This window comes from Pleurodeles waltl, chromosome 5, assembly GCF_031143425.1.
Source record: "Pleurodeles waltl isolate 20211129_DDA chromosome 5, aPleWal1.hap1.20221129, whole genome shotgun sequence".
In the NCBI taxonomy this organism is placed as follows: domain Eukaryota; kingdom Metazoa; phylum Chordata; class Amphibia; order Caudata; family Salamandridae; genus Pleurodeles; species Pleurodeles waltl.
The window spans coordinates 979,419,289-979,442,118 of record NC_090444.1 but is presented as its reverse complement, the minus strand read 5'-3'; positions in this window follow the sequence as shown (position 1 = coordinate 979,442,118).

Below are 22,830 nucleotides of genomic sequence, written 5' to 3'. Positions count from 1 at the left end.
AGACTAGATTGGTATCTTTGCAGGAATCTATTTCGTGTACTTGCAGGTAAAGAAAATCAATCAATCAATCAATCAATCATTGGATTTATAAAGCGCACTACATACCCGTGAGGGTTCCAAGGCGCTGGGGGGGGGGGGGAACTGGAGTTACTGGTCGAAGAGCCAGGTCTTGAGGAGTCTTCTGAAGGTGAGGTGGTCTTGGGTCTGTCGCAGGTTGGTGGGGAGGGTGTTCCAGGTTTTGGCGGCGAGGTAAGAGAAGGATCTACTGCCGGAGGTCTTTCTTCGGATGCGGGGGACGACGGCGAGGGCGAGGTTAGAGGAGCAGAGCTGACGGGTGGGGGTGTAGAAGCTGAGTCTGTTGTTTAGGTAGGCTGGTCCGGTGTAGTGGAGCGCTTTGTGAGCGTGGGTAAGAAGCTTGAAAGTGATCCTTTTGTCCACGGGAGCCAGTAAAGGTTTCTCAGGTGGTGGGAGATGTGGCTGTGGCGGGGTACGTTGAGGATCAGTCGGGCGGAGGCGTTTTGGATGCGTTGGAGTCGTAGTAGGTCTTTCGCTGGGATGCTTGTGTAGAGTGCGTTGCCGTAGTCCAGCCTGCTACTGACGAGGGCCTGTGTCACTGTTCTTCTTGTTTCTGTCGGAATCCACTTGTGGATTCTGCGGAGCATGCAGAGTGTGTTGTAGCAGGAGGAGGAAACTGCGTTGACCTGTTTAGACAAGGTGAGGGAGGAGTCGAGGATGAAGCCCAGGTTGCGAGCGTGGTCGGTCGGTGTCGGTGGGGTTCCTAGTGCTGTGGGTCACCAGGTGTCGTCCCAGGTGGAGGGGGTGGATCCGAGGATGAGGACCTCCGTCTTGTCTGAGTTTAGTTTCAGACGGCTGATTCTCATCCATTCGGCGATGGACTTCATCCCCTTGTGGAGGTTGGTTTTGGCAGTGCGCGGGTCTTTGGTGAGTGAGAGGATGAGCTGGGTGTCGTCGGCGTAGGTGAGGATGTTGAGGTTGTGTTGTCGGGCCACTTGTGCGAGGGGGGTCATGTAGATGTTGAACAGCGTCGGGCTGAGGGATGAGCCTTGGGGGATGCCGCAGATGATGTTGGTGGCTTCGGAGTGGAAGGGGGGGAGGCGGACTCTCTGGGTTCTGCCGGAGAGGAATGAGACGATCCAGTTGAGGGCTTTTCCTTGAATTCCGGTTTCGTGGAGGCGTGATTCCAGGGTGCGGTGGCAGACTGTGTCGAAGGCGGCAGATAGGTCCAGGAGGATGAGGGCTGATGTTTCGCCATTGTCCATTTGGCGTCTGATGTCGTCTGTGGCGGCGAGAAGGGCGGTTTCGGTGCTGTGGTTTCGTCTGAAGCCGGACTGGAAGGGGTCTAGGATGCCGTTGTCTTCGAGGTGGCTGGTTAGTTGTGTGTTGACGATTTTTTCAATCACCTTTGCTGGAAAGGGGAGCAGGGAGATGGGTCGGACGTTTTTGAGGTCGTTGGGGTCTGCTTTGGGTTTTTGAGGAGGGCGCGGATTTTGGTGTGTTTCCATTTTTCAGGGAATGTCGCTGTTTCGAAGGAGATGTTGATGACCTTCCGTAGTTGGGGGCCGATGGTGGTGTCGGCTTTGTTGTATACGTGGTGTGGGCAGGGGTCTGACGGAAATCCTGAGTGGATGGAGTTCATGGTCTTGCGTGTCTCTGTGTCGCTCATGTTGGTCCAGGAGGTCAGGTCGTTTGCACAGGTGGAGTGTTCGGCGGTGGGGTCTGGCGTGGGAGTGGCGTCAAAACTGTTGTGGATGTTGATGATCTTCTGGTGGAAGAAGGTGGACATTGCGTTGCAGAGTTCTTGGGATGGAGGGATGCCGTTGACGTTGGCGCTGGGGTTGGAGAGTTCTTTCAAGATGCTGAAGAGCTCTTTGCTGTCGTGTGCGTTGTTGTCCAGGCGGTCTTTGAAGTGGGATCGTTTGGCTTGTCTGATGAGTTGGTGGTGCTTGCGGGTGGCATCCTTGTGGGCTGTGAGGCTGTCAGGTGTGCGTTTGAGGAACCATTCCTTTTTTAGCTTCCGGCAGTCACGTTTGGAATTTAGCAGCTCGTCGGTGAACCAGGTGGCTTTTCTTCTGGCTTGGTTGTCGGTGGGCTTTTTGAGTGGCGCGAGGGTGTTGGCGCAGTCGTTGATCCACTGGGTGAGGTTGTTGGTGGCGGTGTGTGGGTCGGTGGAGTCGGGGGTGGGTTCTGGACGAGGGCGTTGGTAAGCTGGTCTTCCGTAACTTTGTTCCAGCATCGGCGGGGTGGTTGTTGGGTGCGATGGTGCTCGGTATGTTTTTTGTAGGTGAAATGGATGCAGTGATGGTCGGTCCAGTGGAGTACGGTGGTATGGTTGAAGGTGATGTGGGCGCTTGAGAAGAAGATGGGATCAAGCGTGTGGCCGGCGATGTGGGTTGGTGTGTTGACGAGTTGTCTGAGGCCGTGGTTGTCGAGGTTGTCGATCAGAGTAGTGGAGTTGGTGTCATTGTTGTTCTCCAGGTGGAAATTTAGGTCTCCGAGGAGGATGTAATCCGTTGAGGTGAGTGCTTGGGTGCTGGTGAGGTCGGTGAGGGATTCGCTGAATGGTGCTCGTGGTCCGGGGGGGTCTGTAGATGAGCGTTCCTCTGAGAGTGGTGTTGGGGTCGGTGTGGATGCGGAAGTGTAGGTGTTCGGCGTTCTTGAGGGAGTCGTCGGTGTGGGTGTCGACTTTGAGGGAGGATTTGTGGGCGATGGCTATACCTCCTCCGATTCTGTTGTTGCGGTCCCTACGGATGATCTTGTAGCCGTCCGGGATGGCTTTTGCGATGTCGGGCGCCGAGGAGTCGTTCCACCAGGTTTCGGTCAGGAAGGCTACGTCTGGGGCGGTGGAGTCGAGCAGGTCCCAGAGCTTGATGGCGTGCTTGCGTGCGGAGCGGGTGTTGAGGAGTATGCAGTGGAGGTGGTTTGCTCCGGTCTTTGTAGGATTCCTTATTTTGTTGCAGGTGAATTTGCAGGCGCGGCAGGCGAAGGGTCCGTGGGTGGTCCTTGGTGAGGATTTGGAGCATGCTGTGGTGCGGCCGGGGTTGAGGACGTTGAGTTGGTCGGCCGTGTAGCGGCGTCTGGAGGCGCAGGGGTCTCGCGGACCAGGGGGGGTGGCGCTGGGCGCGGTCCAGACGCGGACGGGCTTGCCTTTGGCAGCCTGCCGCGGCTGCCATAAGAGGAGGGGAGGGTGGGAGTGGCAGGTGGGAGGCGGGAGGGATCGTCCAATGAGAGGGCTGGGGGGTGGGGCCGCAGGGGACGCAGCGGCAGGAAGAAAGGAGGGAAGCAAGAGAACAGCAAAAGGTGGTTGTGGCGCGGTGGGGAAAAGCGGTGAGCGACCTACCTGTAAGCAGGGTCAAAGGTAAGAAAATAAAGATTTTGGGTCAAATTCTCAGAGACAGTCAGAAAAGAGAAGACAGAGATCTTTGCCTCTGTTTGGATGCAATTTTGCAACTTTCTGGAATTCACTCATATTCACAGAATGGCTCCATAGCAGCACAAATAGCAAGGGCGAGAGGGGACATTCCTGACATGTGCCTCTCTCCACTCTGTATAATTCCAAAATCGTAGTCCCGGTTCGCACTCCGGCTCTGCGGTCCGTGTACAGAAGCTGCGTCCAGCCAAAAAAAACACCCCCCAGTCCCAGATGTTCTAGTACTCCTTACAGATATCTCCATTCCAAACTGCAAGGCCTTCTCTATATCAACAGCAAATTTGGCAGCTGATGCTCCATCTGGGATGTCTGTGTCGAGGAGATTGATAAGACAGTGGACATTCTGGGCTGTGTTCCGTGTAGGGATAAACCCTGCTTGGTCAGTGTGGAAAAGGCGTGTCATGAAAGGCAACAGTCTCGTCGTGAGGACCCGACTGACTTTATAGTCTGTATTGAGCATTGATAGTGGCCTGTAGGCCTAGCTGTCCTGCGCCGGTCTGCCAGGCTTGAGCAGTGGGACTGTCAGCGCTTCTTGGGTCATGTCCAGCAGACCCCATTGGTCTTTGGCTGCTTTGTATAGTGCCACAAGTCTGAGGGTGAGGTTGTCAGCATATGCGGCATAGAATTCTGTGGGGAGGCCATCTGTGCCCGGGGTTTCTCCTCTTGCGAGGCCCTTTACGGCTGCTCGGATTTCCGTGATTTCAATGTCCCTTCCCAATACCTGCTTTTCCTTAACAATGAGGTTTCGGCTTGGTAGGGGTTCCAGGAAGGCTTGTACATCAGCCTCTCTGTTTTGTGTTAGGCTGGCATAGAGAGAGGTGTAGTATCTATAAAAATATTGGTTGATCTCCTCTTGTCAGTATACTCTCTGCCCTATTGAGATATTTATTTCCATGATGGACGATCCCCTTTCTGAAGGGTTAGCCAACCATGGAATCATCACCTGCTTTCCAAAGAATCCACATGGAAACCTGCTCCTGGCATAGCTTTCCATGCAGATCCTGGGAATTTCTGTGAGTCACAGAAAGTAGTAAATCTATCTCATTTACTACTTAGTTTGTGAAATGCGTCCCGTGCAGTTTTCCTCTTTGTTTTGAACAAATATATTACATTTGCTGTATTTTCTTTAATATGCATGCCTTTCACTAATGAAAGCAAGCGGACTTTAAAAGGCAAGCCCTTGAACCAATGAAAGTGACGGGCGTGATATGGGCGTGGTTACAAGCCTAAAGAGAGATTACAACAGGGATGGAGCGCTTGTGCACTCAACCCTAATTAGTATAACTCTCCTGCTCTGGCCAAAAGTCTAGATTTTGCAGATGTGCTCAGTTTTTCAGATTACTGCCTAAAGTCCTTCAAATGTCTTGTGTGGGATGCCAAATGTTCTACTTTTTTGTCTCCATAATCCCTTTTTATCAAAGCCCTGGTCAGCCACAGAAAGTGAAAATTGGTCTCCTGCATTGTGTTCCTGATGTCCATCTGAAAAAAATAATGGTGCAAGTTTTACAATGGCTGTTTTGTGTCAGAGGCAGAAAGGCAATTTTGAGGTCTATAAAGGAGTCAGAGTGGGGGGTTTTAGCTTTAATCTTGAAGGTGGAGGTGTACATTCCTGCATGTTTTTATCAGGACATAGATAATCACTATAGTCTCTCTGCCCTTGAGTCTCCAGTGAAGCTATCAAATGTATGTTGGACAATTTAGCAATGCAGGAGTGAATAGAGTTCAGGACCAAAGACCTTCTAGACAGTCTCCTGAAAAGTCAATTCTATGAGCAAATGTTCCCACAGTACAAAAGTTGCTATGAGTTTTCCAGAAAGGTCTTGGGATCTGTGCCATGGGATATATATGAATGGATATATATATATAAATAAAAATTTAAAAAAAGAAAAGGGGCCAGGGTACAGGCACCCTGACCTCTTAGCACTGGTGCTTGGGTCCCGGAGTGACACCCCCCAAAGCAAAAAAGGATTTTTTTAAATTTTCACCGTGAGCTGCGGCAGACCCGCGGCTCCGGCAATATTATTTTTAAAAGAATGGGCTCCTGCGCTTCGTCATTCAGAAGCACCCAGGTGGGCCAATTCCCAGGGTTACTGTTTATTGTAGTGCGGGGGTGGCCCGCCACACTCTGCAGCACCAGGGACCTCCACCTCCCCGGGATATTGTTTATTGTAGTGCGAGGAGGGTCGCCCACCACCCCCGCAGCCCTAGGGACCTCAACCTCCCTGGGGCATTGTTTATTGTAGGGTGGGGGCTGCCACCTCCCTGGGCTTTTATAACTTGTAACAGGGGGCCCCTGCCCCCGCAGCCCCGGGAAACCGCCACCTCCCCGGGGCATTGTTTATTGTAGAGAGGGGAGCTGCCACCTCTCCAGGGCTTTTATAACTTGTAACGGAGGGCCATGCACAGTTGCCTCATCAATAATTTTATTGCAAATGTTGCAGTCAGAATATGAATGATGGCCTATTCTCAGCAGTGGTGGTGTGTCTATCTCTAAACCTTTGTTTGTCTTTAAGAGAACAACCAATATTAAAGATCTTGTTGTCCATACCCGCCCGACCATGTCCTGCACCACATCAAAGCAGACCACACTTTGAAATACTGCTCCCATATCAGGACAATTTCCATGTGGGAGTTGCAATGTATGTTCCCTTACCAAGCGAACCGACGTTTTAGATCTTGAACCAATAGGCACCTGGCGCCTTTTGAAACACAATTGTAACACCTGCAATTGCATCTACATGATCACCTGTCCTTGTGACCTTAGATATATAGGAATGACCACAAGACCAGTTAAAATAAGGATTAATGAGCACTGCAGTAATATTAGATGTGACCGTTCAACAACCAAATTGAGCGTTCACTATCTAGATGCTAAACATTCCACTGAAGACATGTGGTGGGTGGTTTTGGACTCTCCAAAACATCTACCGAAGGGACACAAATCTCTTTTTGTAAAAGAACAACGTTGGGTGTTCAAATTGAGCACGCATATCCACGGATTGAATGATGAAATTCCGTGGACGAGCTTTCATTCCAGTACTTGATCAAAACTATGTCTTTCTGTCCCACTTATCGTACATGGGGAGTCACCACACATGTTTGAAGGTTTTTTTCGTTGTTTAATTTTTCAAAAAGTTCTTGAAATTATGTGTGTTCATTTTCATTCATACATACTACCCCACTCCCCTGGGTGTGGTGATTGAATTCTGGTTTGTTTTTATAGAAATCCTTTTGCTATGGTATCCACTTGGATATCAGATTGCTCCAATCCCGAGATAGTCCTTTTTCTATTTTGACTTCATTTTGTCGTTTCTTACTACCCTTCGGACACGTCCTTTTTCTTCGTTGTGGGCCGTTGTCAATTACACGTTAATCGGATAACGGCGCTGATTGGCCTACACATGACTGTGTGCCTTACTTTACCCGAGAGACGCATTATTCCGGCATTATTCGGGACCGCATACTCGGGGTAGGTTCTCGAGCCGAGCTTGAGGTATTAAAATGTAAGTGCAGAGACTTCCTTTTGCTTCTTTAAGTGCAATGCATTTTGGCTTTTTGGTTTAATGTTATGTGACTATTTTGATATACTGAGCACTTAGACCGTAGTTGACTGTGGAGGGCTGATTGATTATTAAATTCTGGTCCATGTTTGGACTGATACCGCTCTACTTTTCTCTCCAAGTATTGGATCATTATCTACAAACTATGTGAGCCAATTGTTGGCCCCTCAGATTTTCATACGAGATATTAATTGCAGTGCATATTAAATAAACTAATTGTAACTGAACTTCACTAGTAGGTTATCGGTCATATCATGTCTGATATTACACAGCTAATATACTTGCAACAAGGTTATTTATTGATATGGGGCTACTAATTGATTTCAATAACACTGACTAGCTCCTCCTATTCACTTTGACAGTCACATTATACATTTTATTGTTTTGTTGTCTATATTTAGCACCATTCTCTACGCCTTTTAACCGATTTAGACTGAAACATCTAACCGTTTTGTATATAATTCTGTTTTTTACATATGTGCATAGTTATTACATCAAGCTTATGAGACGCTTGTTCCCATGAGGTCTTTTCCTTACTCAGGGAGGGTAAGCAACATTACTTGAACTGTTTACATTTTTTTTTTCATTTAGCATGGTACACACTACGTTCACCGAGTGCCACATTACCTTCAATATTATTAATTTTTTTTAATATAATGCTTTTGGAATTGAATTTGCAATTTCTTATGTGTCTTCTTTTTCTCCAAAGGCTATACCACATGTTTTGGTATAATACCATAAGTAAGTGGTTTATTTAGGTTTTTGTATACACATTTTCAGACACATTAAGGTCTCTTTAAATAGCCAAGGAGAAGTGTATTTTGTTTTCTGTTATATGGTCCTGACGAAGCGCCACTAGATCCGTAGGGACTCCTTAGGCACGAAACAAGTTGACCTATGGTGATGGTTGAGGATAATTTCTGCTTCCTCACCTTGTTTTGTTGGTAGAGTGGTTGAGCATTATCTCTGTCTCAGTCCCCCTTAGTTTTTAACCTTGACCTAGATCCTTCATTGATCAACAAAGTGTGGTTTTTTGAAGGGTTCTTGAGCCAATTTTATTCATTTTTCTTTCATTCTCCTATTCTGTGTGTAGGATTGAATCCATTCCTCACAAACCACGGCACAGATCTCAGGTTAAGATCTCCTGCAAAGTGCCCCCTTGCGGTGGGCCCGTCAGACATTGCAGCGCTGGTCTGACGAGGAGCAAACCCTATGATGAAGCATGACATCCATTGGGTGTGTGAGGGTATCTGCTTCTAGATAGAGAAGTGCCTTGTGGAAATTGACACATATCTTTCATTGGAACAGTGTACTCATTTATTTCATACAATTACTGGGGAGTCTGTACACTGGACCACTATCTCCCTGTCCCTCTTTTGTTAGTATAGATTTGTACGAGTAAATTCAGAAGCTAACTATAACGAAGCCCCCATAAGCACCCAACCTTGCGCTGTGCACGGCCTTCTCCTGTGCACAGTAGAGGTTGCCCAAAGGTCCTGGCCTGCAGCTAGTCCCTGCTGACACCCAACCCAATGCTGTGCACAGCTCTTTGCGAATGCACTGCGGAAGTTGTCCGCGGCCTCTCTAGGTGTGAGATTAGGTGTGAGCGGCTGTATCTAAGGGTATGAGTGGCTGTCAGAGTGTCTGTCTCGATGTGAGACGGCATACATCAGTGTTTTAGTGGGTGAGTTAGTATATGTGTGGGTCTATGAGTGGGTGCATCAGGGTGTCAGTGGATCTGTGAGTGGGTGTGTGACAGTCTGAGTGGGTGTGTGAGGGTCTGAGTGGGGTTCTGAGTGAATGCATTAGGGTCTGAGTGGGTCTGAAAGTGGGTGCATGAGTGTCTGAGTGGGACTGGGAGTTGGTGTAAAAGTGTCTGAGTGGGTGTGTAAGTGGGAGAATTGATTGAAAGAGAAACAGAGTGGGTGAAAGAAAGTGAGGAGAGAGATAGAGATTTGTAGTCTTTGAGGTCTGAAATACTTAGAAAGAGTTATTTGTTTCCAATTTAAAATCAAACATTTATCTATTTTTAAATATAATATTTTATTTATTAACAAAAAAAGAAAAATGAAATGAGTCCAGCTGGACTTGAACAACACCTAAAACTCAGTGTGAAGGTCAGTAACCTCCACACTGAGCTACGGTGTTTTTTTTTTAGCCCTTTATGGGCAATCTAGGACTGCGTGGGAGCCCCTAAGGGCTCCCCTGTGGTCCCTCCTTATTTGTAATTTTTTTGCAATAATAAAATTCCCATAGGGGCTACCTTGCACTGCTGGTGAAGCCTTAAGACTTCCCTCGCAGTGCTATTGCTTCAGCTCACATGGAGCTGCTGTGACAGCAGCTCTGTGCTTGCTGAAACATTTCATCTCTGTCCCCTGCACCCATGCAGGGGACAGAGATGAAAGCTCTGCTGTTTAACAGCGGGACCTGCTTTAAAGGTCTCGCTGTCAAATAGCAGAGTGTTTGCTGTGGCTTAGCTGCAGAGTTGCATCCAAGCCACAGCAAACTGCTACGTCCCAGGGGTGGGCACCCTGGGACATAGCAGGAGCCACCCATGGGGGGTGGTGGTCCCCAGGGCCATCAGAGGCTCCACGAGGGGGGCGCAAGGCACCCTCCAACAAGAATAGCCCCGGGGTGGTGGTCCCCGCGGCTTGGGGGTCCCAAAGGAACCCCCCTTTCTTTTTTTCTACACTAAGCCCCAGGGGGTGGCAGTCCCCAGGATGTGGGGGGCCACAGACCCCCCTGCATGTATTTAATTAGATGCCCTAGGGTGGTGGTACCTGGGGTGCCACAGACCCCATATGCTTTCATTAATGCACTGGGGTGGTGGTCCCCAGGGCGCAGGGGGGCCGTGAGCCCCCGCGTATGTTTAACTAGAAGCCCTGGGGGGGTTGCGGTCCCCAGGGCAGCAGGAGTCCTATAGGGACCCCCTTCACTTTTTTCAAGCTTTGCCCCAGGGGTGGTGGTCACTGGGGGCCCTCCCACATATATTTAAAACAAAGCCCTGGAGGGTGGTGGTCCCCGGGGGACAGGTGGGCCACAGTCCCCAGCTGCATACAATTAACTGGAAGCCCTGGGGAGGTGGTGGTCTCCTGGGCAGCGGGGGGCCCACAGCCCCCCTGCAAATAAAAAATAGAAGCTCCGGGAGGTGGCGGTCCCCCGAGCTGTAGAGGGGGGCAGGAGGCTCCCCGCACACCAAATTTTTAATGCCCCCAGGACCTAGCCCACCCGGGGGCCTATAAGAAAAACAAGCACAGGAGCCCATGCTTGTTTTTTTTTAAATGTGTTTCCACAAATTCGCTAATATCTCCATCTCAAGGCAAAAAAATAATGTAATTTTTTTTTTATCTCGGGATGTACCTCTGGGCACCCCCCACCACCAATGCTAAGGGGTAAGAGTGTCTCTACCATGGCCCCTTTTATTTTATTTTTACTTTTTTTCTGGGACTCGGCTCAAGCTGAGTCCCAACATGGCTGTCAGCACTTCCTGGTTTGAAGTGTTGGCAGCCAATCAGAGCTGTGCATTTCCCTGCACGAGCTCGTCTTTGCTTGCAAATACAGTGCTGCCAGAGATATACAAATTTGAATTTCCCTAAAATTCTCAAAATCTACTGAACGGATTTACTCCAATTAAGCTAAAGCATAATCTGCGTACTGGCAGCTAGCTTTCTGCCAAATTTGGTGCAATTCCATCCAGTGGCTCGGCCTATAGTTGTGTCTAAAGTATCCTATATATATATATATATAAGTTGCATATACATTCATATATATCCCATGGCACAGATCCCAAGACCTTTCTGCAAAAACCATAGCCAGCTTCGTGCTGTGTGAAAATTTGCTCAGGTTAAAGAATCAGCTTTTCAGGAGACTGTCTAGAATGTCTTTGGTCCTGAACTTCATTCCCTCCTGCATTGCTAAATTGTCCAACATACATTTAATAGCTCCATTGGAGCCTCAAGCGCAGAGAGATCATAGTGATGATCTATGTCCTGATAAGAACATGTAGGAATGTACCCCTCCTCCTTCAGGACTAAAGCTAAAACCCACCACTCTGACCCCTTTATAGACCTAAAAATTGCCTTTCTGCCTCAGACACGAAACAGCCATTGTAAAACTAACACCCTCATTTTTGTTCAGATGGAGAGCACAAAAAACGATATATATATATATATATATATATATATATATATATATATATATATATTCAGTGAAAAAACAAAGGTTAAAGTGACGTCACAGTTAGGTGAAAATTTCATCAATAGCTTAATGTGTTAAACTAAAAAAAAAAACTAAAAAAAGGAAATTCACCAGTTTTCTCACCAATAATTACATAGCAAACATTGCAGTGATATTATTAATGACGTCATAGAAGATTTCATGAGTGAAATAATATGTGGGGTAATTTGCAGTGTATGGCGAAGGTGCAGGATATAGTTACCTTGGAGCATGAGTTATTCCTGCTAGAGATTACTACAACTGATGAATTTCAGTGTTTTTTTTTTGTTTAAGGTGTTAAACTAAGAGATACAACCTTTGCGGACAGCCAGCCCCAGGCCCCAAGCGGCTGACAACCATGTGTGCCATTGGGTTGGCCGCAGGGCCTGCAAACCAATACCTGTGGGCAATCAACTAGGAAGATAATCATAGGAATTGAGCGCTCACAGTAAATCTACACAGTAAAATTTGAACCATAATCTTTGGCACGGTGCTCCTGGCAAGAGGATCTTCCTCCCTCCTCTAATGTTTCCAAGGAAACTAAATAGCGATAAACAAGATGTCAGGGCACTCATGAATCAAAAGCTCAATCCTTTGTAAATGTTTTTAGTCCAATATTAGTATTTAGTGCCAGTATCAACACAATGAATTTCGCTGTCGGACCAGGATTTGTGAAAGAAACAGAACTCAATTTATTCTTGAGATAGAAAGTTCATCACAGCAACAATAGCCGTCCTTGAAACCAATATCCATGTAGCAACAACAGCCAACATGTGTTTCGTCCTATGAGACATTAATCTCAAAGACTTCATCAGGGCTTTGCTAAAACAACTTAACGCTAGTGAGTCCAATCCTTCAACCAATTCGAGTATCTTATTGTGTCAGAGTAAATGATTAGCAAGTAGTATTGAGACATAGGGTGTGATTCTGACCCCGGCGGTCAGAGACCGCCGGGGCCAGGGTCAGCGGGAGCACCGCCGACAGGCCGGCGGTGCCCGCAGGGCATTCTGACCGCGGCGGTTCGGCCGCGGTCAGATGCAGAAAACCGGCGGTCTCCCGCCGGTTTTCCACTGCCCATGTGAATCCTCCATGGCAGCGGAGCGCGCTCCGCCGCCATGGGGATTCTGACACCGCCTACCGCCATCCTGTTCCTGGTGGGTCTCCCGCCAGGAACAGGATGGCGGTAGGGGGTGCCGCGGGGCCCCTGGGGGCCCCTGCAGTGCCCATGCCAATGGCATGGGCACTGCAGGGGCCCCCGTAAGAGGGCCCCACTTAGTATTTCAGTGTCTGCTATGCAGACACTGAAATACGCGACGGGTGCCACTGCACCCGTCGCACCTTCCCACTCCGCCGGCTCAATTCTGAGCCGGCGTCCTCGTGGGAAGGATGATTTGCCCTGGGCTGGCGGGCGGCCTTTTGGCGGTCACCCGCCAGCCCAGGGCAAATCCCAATATACCCTCAGCGGTCTTTCGACCGCGGAGCGGTATTTTGGTGGGGGAACTCTGGCGGGCGGCCTCCGCCGCCCGTCAGGGTCAGAATGACCCCCATAATGTGTAGAGCAACCTATCAGTCATGAAATTTAAACAATGAGAAACCCGCGTTCAAATATTCGCGCGGCGTTTTGTTGTGTCGGTGTACCAAATAAAATTGTTGCTGTGATCAACTTTCTATCTCAAGAATAAATTGAGTTCTGTTTCTTTCACGAATCCCGGTCCGACAGCTAAATTCATTGTGTTGATACTGGCACTAAATACTAATATTGGACTAAAAACATTTACAAAGGATTGAGCTTTTGATTCATGAGTGCCCTGACATCTTGTTTATCCCTGTGGGCAATCAACCTCACGCCGCACATGGCACACCGTGCATGCTGTGTGGTTGGGCACAGGGCCTGGCATTGGGGCAGACCCTGCATCTAACCGCACCAGGAAGCCACCTCGATGCGGCACATGGCCGATGACTGTGTGCACCGTGTAGTTGGCCACTGCATTCAACCCCTGTGAGCAGTCAACCTGTGCCACACAAGGCCCACGACCGTGCACACAGCGGGGTTGGCGCCAAGGCTTGACCTGTGGCCAAGTCCTGCATCCAACGCCACAGGTTGCCAAGCCCATGCTGCACACAGCTGGCGTTGGTGCGAGCTGTGGGGTTGGCCACCAGGCCTGCAATCAAACTCCTGCAGGGAACCAACCCCATGCCATACATGGCCAACTATGCACACTGTGTGGTTGGCCACGGGACCTGCATTCATGCCCTGTGAGAAGCCAACCCTGCGCCACAAAAGGCTGATGACCATGCACACTGTGGCCAGATCCTGCATCCAGTACCCCAGGCGGCCAAGCCCACACTGCACACAGCTGACGTTAGTGCGCCCTGTGGGGTGGTCCGCTGTGCCTGCAATCCAACTGCTGCAGGCAGCCAACCCCATTCTGTACACGTCCGAAGACCATACAGATAGCCACATCCCATTGGTGCAGCCATACGCTCCAAGATACTAAGGGCCCTGGGGACCCCATCCCACTTTGGACCTTGTGGCTGAGTGCTCCGGAGCACCCACCAAACTTAAAATTGGGGGCCACAGGGGAGAGTCCCAGGGCTTCCACTGCTCCAGTTGGCTCCCCGCAAGCACCTATCATGGGTGATGTGGTAGCTGCCATGGCTCCGCTTGGCAGGAGCACCTGTTTTTGTTTACTCTTGCCAAGCAGGAGCAATGTGTGTCTGAGCTTTAGTGGGCAGGGAAACTTCTGTTTCCCAGGAGTGGGATCCCCAAGACACAGTAATTGAGCCAGCCCTGAGGGATGGGATCCATGGTGTCATTACAGGCTTAGGGAGGAGGCTTTCATGGCTCAGTGTGTGGGGCTAAAAGCACCTCATAATTAGTTTTTAGGCCCCAAGAGATGGGGTCCTCGGGGCCTATCCAAGCTCAGAAGAGGGGCTGTGCGCCCCATTCCCTTTTTAATCAAATTGTCCCTGGGGAGCTGCATGCCCTTCTCCCCTTTACTGAACATTTGGCCCCAGGAGATGGGGTCTTCAGGGTCCTGAGTGGCTCAGGTGGAGGCCCTACTCACACTCTTTACCCATAAATAATGTATTATAGTCCCCTGTGTCCTGGCCCACTCAGGTGCATAACTATTAAATATAAAGTGCTGGTGGGTGTTCTTTTTTGTTTTGTTTCACTAGTTGGGATCCTGCAGGAGTCCTGCTGGATTGTGTTTTTTTTTTGGCACTGGGGGATCTAGGGTCCCTCCCACAAGGGCTAAGGGGTCGGGGTATCCTTACCCTGTCCCCTTAAATCTATTTTCTTTTCTACACTCACGAGAGGGAACCAATGCCCCGAGTCCGGTTACGGCTGCCTGGAACATTCTTCTTCATGTTGCAGGCAGCCAATCAGAGTGCCTGCTCCAGCGGGACTGTGTCTTCCGTGGAAGTGAATTGGCCCAAGGGAGAAAAAAGCCCTGTGGGCAAATCAGAACGCTCTATTTTTTTTAATTGGGTTTTAGGGACTCGTTCAAGAGTCCCTCGAACCCAATCATCCAGATACACAAATATTTTGCTAATATCTTTATAATTACTGAACGAATTTACACCAAAACTCAACAAGCATGTTTTCTGGGCAAAGATCTAACTTCATGCCAAATTTGCTGTAATTCCGTTCTGTAGTTTTTTCAGTAGCACTGCCTAAAAGTCTTTGGGAAATGCATGGGGATTTTGTGTTTTGGGACGCAAAATAACCATCCCTTCTTCTCGTCCGTCTCCCTCCTTTTTTTCAGCCCTGCTTGATGGGTCACCCCATAACTTTTCATGCCCAAACAAGGCAAAAAAAGAGAAACTTTCTGAAATGTTTTGAGGATATTTGCCAAAAGGCACCAAAGTTTTTATTTAAAAAAAGGCAATGCCAATCGAAACATTGACCTAACTATAATAACCCAGTGGCAAACGCCAATGAATTATATATATCTTTATATATATATGTAAAGCATCCAACCCTCCTGGATCTAAGAGGTTATTTACACCTGATGTGTTTGCACTCCGTTAATTTACCCACGTGTACGTTAGTGGGTAGAACCCAGTTTAACATATGCCACAAGGAAGAAACAACCATGACCTGTTTCCCTGTAGTAGTGCTATGATATGATTTTGACAAACCTCCCCTTTGTCAAGGCAGAACTGCAAGCATGCACGATAGTGGAAAGCACACAGATGGTGGCGTTCGGCAACACTGAAGGAGTTCTGCCAACAAAATGTGAAACATCGTCACAGAAAGGGGAGAACCATGGGCATCACACCCGACTCCTGGCTGAGATTAACTAAGGCACAGGCCGCATAAAAGGGCAACAACTAAGAGAAACAAAAAGATTAAAGTGTAGTAAGCCGAAACACGTAGGAGTACTTTGTGGGCATGAACACAGCATGGACGTTACGAATAGCACATCTACATACATGAAACGTGCTCAACCTAAACAAAGACAGACAATAGAAAATACTACAACATAGACTTACATCCAATTCAAATTATAACATCATAAAATGTCAACAGTAATACGAAGTGATCCAAATTGTACAAATACAAATGAATAGGGATTGCTCTGTCTTGCTGCTGGGCATGAAAGAGAGAGGTCAAGATGGCATACAGGAGTCTCTTATGGACTCAACTGGAAGTTGCTGTTGGTACCTAGTTATTTGATGGGATCTATTGTGCTTAACTTTGACTTCTGAGTTCTGACACATATAGTATCAAAGTTATGTTGTCTGTACTTAGTTGTTGTGTAGTAAATTTAGTTAAGTACTTGCCTTTTATAGAACTGTGGTCCTCAAGTCACAGTTCCTCCATCTAATGACTTTGTATTTGTAAAGGGTCTTAAACGTGGGTGGTTATATTTCCATTATCACTCCATGGGACGCTTGTCGTATGTGGGAACACCTTGCCCACACAGAACATGAGAGGATGTTTCGCAGTAAGCAGGAGAATTAGGAGCTCCAGATCTCAGTTTTTGGGGTTATTTCATCACCCTCTTCTTTAAATCAGACTTTTTAATAGTTATCACTAGGCCAGATAGTGAGCCATTTTAGTGCCAACCCTTTATCACCTCCGGGAGTTAGAGCTGACTGCTGGCAACTTTGGAGAGACAAGTTTGCAAAATGAATACCTGAATCATCCAATGAAACTAAATAGTCTTAAAACCAGAAACAACAATGGTAAATACAGAAACCTCCACAGACAATGCCCAGTAACCACCTTGTGCCCCAGGACCTAAAGATAAGGTCTCACAACTTCTGCCTTTTCCCTATTATATAATAATATTTGAGGGGGCTTAGAAACAGGCCTAATACAGCTAGCAAGTCCTATTAAAACACATTGACATAAACCCCAACAATGAGGGATATATGTATGGTTTAATTCAATTGATTCTAGGCTTTACTATTTTACTTGAATGAGCTGGAAATAAACACTGAATTATATATCAGAGCAAGGCCCCCATTATAGGGTTATTTCCCTGGGAAGGTTGTCTTTTGCTGTTTCCATTAGAATCACTGCAAACCCAGTTCATTCCAGTGGAGTAGATGTAAACTGTGGAACCAAGAGACATGGGCCCTCATTACAACCCTGGCGGTAAATTCTGCTGACCGCCGTGCAGATGGCCGCCAACATACCGTGTCCGCGGCGGATATCTGCTACGGGTATTATGACCCACACTCAGAAATCCTCCACAGTACAGACACCCGGACAAGTCTGCCACACCAAAGGTCAGTGATAAACTGGTGATAGCAAAACTCACACCAACAGAACTACGCCCACACTATCATGACCCACGAATCAACGCAGTGGTCATTCAACCGTGGTAATCCATTGGCGGTAAACACCGCTACGCTCAAAATACACACACATTTACAAAACACAACCACATTGGATAATTCAAAATACACACACCTTATACACATACACACACCACACCCACACACTAATACCACTATAAAACACACACCCACATTATCCACGACCCCTCACAACGACAATTTTGGAAGAAGCAGAGACACAGAAAAGAAAAGACAACACCAGCATCCAGAGGCACACAACACCATCACTCATACACCATCCACGCACCTCAAAGAACACACCCCAACACATCACCCCACACATCACATCAACCATCACCTCACACATCACCCACACCACATCATGGCACCTCAAAGACACCCCAGGTTCTCTGGGGAGGAGCTCAGGGTCATGGTGGAGGAAATCATCCGGGTAGAGCCACAGCTATTCGGATCACAGGTGCAGCAGACGTCCATTGCTAGGAAGATGGAGCTATGGTGGAGAGTTGTCGACAGGGTCAACGCAGTGGGACAGCATCCAAGAACACGGGATGACATCAGGAAGAGGTGGAACGGCCTACGGGGGAAGGTACGTTCCGTGGTATCCAGACACCAGGTAGCCGTACAGAGGACTGGCGGTGGAACCCCACCTCCTCCCCCACAACTAACAACATGGGAGGAGCAAGTCTTGGCGATCATGCATCCTGAGGGCCCCGCAGGAGTAGCAGGAGGACTGGACTCTGGTAAGTCAAAGCTTTACTACTATATCCCCCACCCGACCTGCATGCCATCACATACCCCAACCCCTACCCTCACATCCATCACCCCAACACCTCACAGATACCCCACTATCACAACCCACACATCCCAATACCAAGCCCTGCATGTGCCAACAATGCATGGACACCCATCACAGACCTGCATGGACACCCATCACCACAGCATGTCCAAAGGAGAGACTCACCCAGGGCACACAATCACCACTCACACAAGGGCCAAGGTCATAATGCAAGCACAGTAATAGGGGGAAACACACCCATTACACAAGATGGCACACACAGATAGAATAACAATGCATTTACACCCCAACAGGACCCCTACACAACGTTACTGGACAGGAGGTGCCAGCCATATCCAGTCCCCACACAGAAGAGGCCCACAGTGACAACAGCAGCTCTGCACGCCTGGATCAAGATGACCAGCCCGGCCCATCAGGGACCTCTGCACAGTCGGTTCCCCTGCCACAGTCCCATACCACCACAGAACCTCACCCCTCAGGAAACACCAGCACATCACGCACCCAGCGGGCCCATGCCACTGTCCCCAGGACACGTCAATCAGCAGTGTGTCCACCACTACAGGGACCCCAGGCAAACCTACTAACACAGGACGACCAGGGACCTGGGGTCAGTGGGCACACGGTTCAGGGGACAGAGGCACAGGACAACAGGGAAGCTGGGAGGACTGCTGTGAGACAGGGGGAGGACAGGCTCAGGGAACCCACTCTCCACGAGGCACTCTCCAACATCATGAGAGCATACCACCATTCCCAGGAAACCATGGGCACGGTACTGGCCAAGTTTCAGGAGACCCAGCGGCTGCAGGAGGAACAGTACCTGGGGATCAGGGAGGACTTGAAGTCCATTAACACCACCCTGGTCACCATTGCAGGGAGACAGTGGCATACCACCAGGCCCCTGACACCAACCCGAACGATGAACAGCCTTCCACGTCTGCCGGCGCTAGTGGACAGGAGGTCCCGCCACAGGAACAACAGGCCACCAGGACCCCACCCCCTGCAGAAGGAGAACCACCCCGCAAACGGTCCCTGCGATCCAGGCACAAGACAGAGAACATTGCCAAGACCCCGCCAGGAAATAGGACTCTCCCGATTGTCACCCTTCTGTCCTACTATGTCACCCTGTCCACCTTGAACTGACATTGCTCCACTTCCTATGCCCCATTGGACAATGCACCTGTGATACAAAGAGACTGGACTCTACCATGGATATTCCTCCACCATCACCCCAGCCCATTGCACATCCCCCTCTACTTATTAGCACTTAAATAAACACCCTTGAATCACAAAACAATCTGGAGTCAGTCTGTACTTTCACAAATGTATTATTACAACCTCTTAGACAAATATCAATGTAAATGTTCATTTGCACATACCAAAGTATGACAGTTGTTGGGCAGCAGTAAACATAGCAGCAGGCAGAATGTGGTACCCAGATCTGTGAAAAGGAAAGCCAAAGTGAACTGTCAGGGTCCATACACAGAGGTAAAAAGGCAGACTTATACAATGTCCTACAGTAGTCAGATATGAGATGAGCAGTGTCAGTCTCTTACCTGTGTGTCACTGGAAGTACTGCATGATGATGTTGTTTCGGTTGTCAATATCTTCTTCCTCTGCCTCCTCTTCCTCACTGTCCACAGGCTCAACAGCTGCCACGAGACCAACATCAGGCCCATCCTCCTGCAGAAAAGGCACCTGGCGTCGCAAAGCCAGGTTGTGCAAAATACAGCATGCCACGATGATCTGGCACACCTTCTTGGGTGAGTAGTATAGGGAGCCACCTGTTAGATGGAGGCACCGGAATCAGGCCTTCAGGAGGCCGAAAGTCCGCTCAATAATCCTCCTAGTTCGCCCATGTGCCTCATTGTAGCGTTCCTCTGCCCCTGTCCTGGCATTCCTCACTGGGGTCAGTAGCCATGAGAGGTTGGGGTAACCAGTCACCTGTAAATGTCGAGGGATATCTGTTAGACATACACCAACCCTTAGGGACTACCCCATACCCAGACACCTATTCATACTGTGTGGGGACCTTGGGCTCACCTATTAGCCACACACGGTGCCTCTGGAGTTGGCCCATCACATAAGGGATGCTGCTATTCCTCAAAATGTAAGCGTCATGCACAGAGCCAGGATACTTGGCATTCACATGGGAGATGTACTGGTATGCCAAACACACCATCTGCACATTCATTGAATGGTTGCTTTTACGATTTCTGTACACCTGTTCATTCCTGCGGGGGCGGGGACAAATGCCACATGTGTACCATCAATAGCACCAATGATGTTGGGGATATGTCCCAGTGCATAGAAGTCAGCTTTCACTGTGGGCAAGTCCTCCACCTGGGGAAAAACGATGTAGCTGCGCATGTGTTTCAGCAGGGCAGATAACACTCTGGACAACACGTTAGAGAACATTGGCTGACACATCCCTGATGCCATGGCCACTGTTGTTTGAAAGGAACCACTGGCCAGGAAATGGAGCACTGACAGGACCTGCACTAGAGGCGGGATACCTGTGGGATGGCGGATAGCTGACATCAGGTCTGGCTCCAATTGGGCACACAGTTCTTGGATTGTGGCACGATCAAGTCTGTAGGTGATAATGATGTGTCTGTCTTCCATTGTCGACAGGTCCACCAGGGGTCTGTACACCGGAGGATGACGCCATCTCATCATCTGCCCCAGCATATGTGCCCTATGGAGGAGAATGGTGAGCAGAGGGTCATGTACCATATAGTTTGCACAGGGGTTTTGCACTAATGTGCCCAAATGTGCTGTGATGCAGTTAGGAGCCCTGCCATGTGCCACCCTGAAATGGCGGCTGCCTGACCTGTAAGGAGGGACAAGGGGAAATGAGGTAACTGCGCTGGCGTTGTGCTGCGTTGCTGTAGGTGGTCGAAGACCGCCGCGCAATTCAGCATTGGTTATCATTGGGCCCTATGGGTTCCAGGAGCCAATGACGATGTACGTCGGCAGTGACGTTACGATCCGCCGACGACGTGACCGCTATTTTCTAGCTGTTCACTCACTTGATACTTGACCTTCAACAGGAGAGAACCTACACTGCAAGTGCTGCTGTGACCTCAGTCTGGAAGCGACAATGGCTCGAGTGTCTGGGGAAAGGGCCCCTGCCTTCAGTGTGGAGGAGTTGGAGAAACTAGTGGATGGGGTCCTCCCCCAGTAAATACTAATCTACGGTCCTCCAGACAAACAGATAAGTAAACTGTGAGCATGATGCGTGGGACATGAATTTATGGAGTGGTGTGGATGGAAGATACATGTTGGGGGGGGGCCTGAGGCCTGCATGTGAGGATGGTGAGTGTATGTGTGTCAGGGCATGGGTGGGAACAGGTGGCCAATGAGTATGACGAACCGGACTGGTGAGTAAGTTCCTTTCTTACTTTACCTTTCCTCTAGGTCAGCGCCCACCAGAGGAAGGGTATTTGGCGTGCCATCGCCAAGGAAGTACGTACCCTGGGGGTCTATCATAGACGGAGCACCCACTGCCGCAAGAGATGGGAGGACCTGCGCTGCTGGAGCAAGAAGACGGCGGAGGCCCAGCTGGGGATGGCCTCCCAACGTGGAAGAGGTGCCCGTCGCACCATGACCCCCCTGATGTTCCGGATCCTGGCGGTGGCCTATCCGGAGTTGGATGGGCGCTTGAGGGCATCACAGCAGCCACAAGTGGGTTAGTACAGTCTCATTCAGCTGGCTCTGTGCGCTTTATGAGGTGTCTGGGTGGGGGATGTGGGCTGTGGGTTCCCCTAGGCCAGGGCGAACTTGCTAGGGTAGGTCCCTTGTTAGGCAGGCTCTGTGGCACTCCAACCCCAATAGTGGTAGTGGTCATCTACAACCAGTCAGGCTCCTGTGGGTTCCAGGTGTGCAGCAAATGGGGTTAGGCATAGTCCGTCATGGGCAGATGATTTCCCTACAAACAGTTAGTGCATGGCCTAGTGCATAGGGCTGCTCCCTGTGTGCTGTGTCCGCCAACGGTAGTGGTGTTGCTGGCATTGACCATGTGTCTCCTCTGTTTCCCCCCCCCCCCTTTTTGTTTTGTCACTCTGTCCTTGTGCGCATTAGCATCATCTGTCGGAGGAGCAGTGGCACAGGAGCAGGAGGGAGCTGCAACCCATATGGCCCAGGAGGGTGAATGTACGGAGTCTGAAGGCACCAGTGGGACGGAGGGCGACCTCCACGACGGGGATAGGAGGGGGCACCAGCGAGTCCTCCTCTGATGGGAGCTCCCTTGCGGTGGCGGGCACCTCTGTGCCCACCGCAACAACAGGTACAGCCACCACCCCCCTGCCAGCACTGCCCTCCCAGCAGCCCCTCAGCGTGTTTCCCGTGCCCCCTCACCCAGGAGGGTGGGCATCTCCTTCAACCCCGGACACCTCAGGCCCTGCCCCCGACAGCCCTGCTGCCCTCAGTGAGGAGGCTATTGACCTCCTGAGATCCCTCACTGCTGGGCAGTCAATCATTTTGAATGCCATCCAGGGTGTCGAGAGGCATTTGCAGCAAACAAATGCATACCTGGAGCGCATTCATTCTGGTGTGGCAGCCCAACAGAGAGCATTTCAGGCTCTGGCCTCAGCACTGATGGCAGCCATTGGCCCTGTGTCTAGCTTCCCCCCTCCAACATCCACTACCCAGACCCAATCCCCTCTACCTCAGCCTATCCCAAGCACACCATCAGACCAGAATGCACACACATCAACACACAAAATTGGCTCAGGCAAACATAAGCACCACACATCTCACAGGCACTCACACAAGCACCATCCCCATGCAGACACACCAACATCCATTGCCTGCACTGTGTCCCCCTCCTCCACGTCCTCCACCTCCCTCCCAGACTCGTCTCCACTCACACCTGCATGCACTACATCCTCAGCCACAACCTCCATCACCAGCACACCCATCACTACACACCGCTCACGTGCAATCACCACCCCCACTACCATTCACACGTCCCCTGTGTCCTCTCACAATGTGTC